We start from the raw sequence: 1310 nt of genomic DNA on the forward strand, positions 1-1310 counted from the left end.
ACGGGAAGGAGGGACATGCTGAGCTAGCTGTCCAGGATACAGCCTTGCTTTTGCAACTCTGTTTCCTCCAAGCCCCCACCCCCCCTTCCTCCTAGGGGCTAAGGGTGGGCAACCGGACACACGCTTCTGGAGCCAACTGGGTCTCTGGGGTTCCCACTGACCTATCCAGGCCAGGGGAAGGGGAAGTGGCAAAGGACTAGAACTGGAGTCTCCAGCCACCCCAACACTGCCCCTGCGTCCAGGCTCCCTCACTCTCAGGCAGGTCAGGAGGCTGGGATGGGCAGCCTTGGGGGCTGTCCTCAAGGGCCTATTTCTGGCGTGGAGGGAGCCTTGGTGACATCCCTCCTCTCCTCTTCAGAAACTGGAGTGTTTTAAGGTTTGTTGAGCCCCCTCCTGGGGTTCCTCTGTCTGCTCGTTGGGAAGCCCTGATGTAGGGGAGCAGATGTGGGGGAAGAGCACCAGACAAGTCAGACAGGTTCTGTCAACATCTCTGAACCCCAGGCTCCTCAGCTTTCAAATGGAAATAAATATGCCCTTTGAGATCACAAGACCACCTCAGCTGGGGTCCAGGCTGAGGGACCAAGGATGAGCATGTCTGGGAGCTCAGTATGAGTGGCCACAAGGGACTGAGAGGAGGGATGCGGAATGGACCTTATTAGTCTGACCAGAGTGGCCTCGTAGCGGGTCAGACCGCTCATCCAGGCTGGCCAGAGCAGGCAGGCAGGGAAGTGGATGGAACTTCTGCTCTGTCTTGGGGCCTGAGGGGGCGTAGATCCCAGTGAGGGGCCCTACGGCTTCGATGACCACATTCTCTGTAGCATAACTCAGGACCAACCGTCGGACGAGTCTGGGCATGTGAGCCCTTCCCAGAGTTCTAGGAAGAGACTGCCAGGGACTGCCAGTGCAGGACCAAGGCAATAGGGGCCATTGCAGGTGCTGGGCGGTCGCGCAGAGAGGTTGGCGGTGAGAAGGAATGACTGCTCTCTACTCTTTCCTCTAGGCACCCCTCGCCCAACTCGCCGAAGAACCCGCCTCTTTCCTTCCCACACCGGACCCCACCTGCCCTGGTAGTCGTGTGGGTTAGGGGGACCAGACTGCCAGCATCGCCCACTGCGCAAGTGGGGCCCGGAGACCTGAGCCCGCCTCCACCCCTCGATTGGGCGCTCATTTAAATGCCCGGCCCCGCCCCGAGCTCAGGGCGCATATATATAGGCGGCTCCGCGGGCGGCGGGCAGCATTCTGGCGCGGAGCAGAGCGGCGGCGGGCGCAGCTAGCGGGTCGGGCGCGGAGCGGGGGTGCAGCTCGGTTTC

General features: G+C 61.1%; 1 protein-coding gene across 1 annotated transcript in view; it reads left to right on the forward strand.

Annotated features, from left to right (window-relative positions):
• The window catches only part of MARCKSL1 (MARCKS like 1), a 7119-nt gene that overhangs the window by 4124 nt on the left and 1685 nt on the right, over positions 1 to 1310 (forward strand). The gene's annotated exons all lie outside the window — the stretch shown is intronic.

The sequence above is a fragment of the Pteropus alecto genome, unplaced genomic scaffold, assembly GCF_000325575.1.
Source record: "Pteropus alecto unplaced genomic scaffold, ASM32557v1 scaffold39, whole genome shotgun sequence".
In the NCBI taxonomy this organism is placed as follows: Eukaryota; Metazoa; Chordata; class Mammalia; order Chiroptera; family Pteropodidae; genus Pteropus; species Pteropus alecto.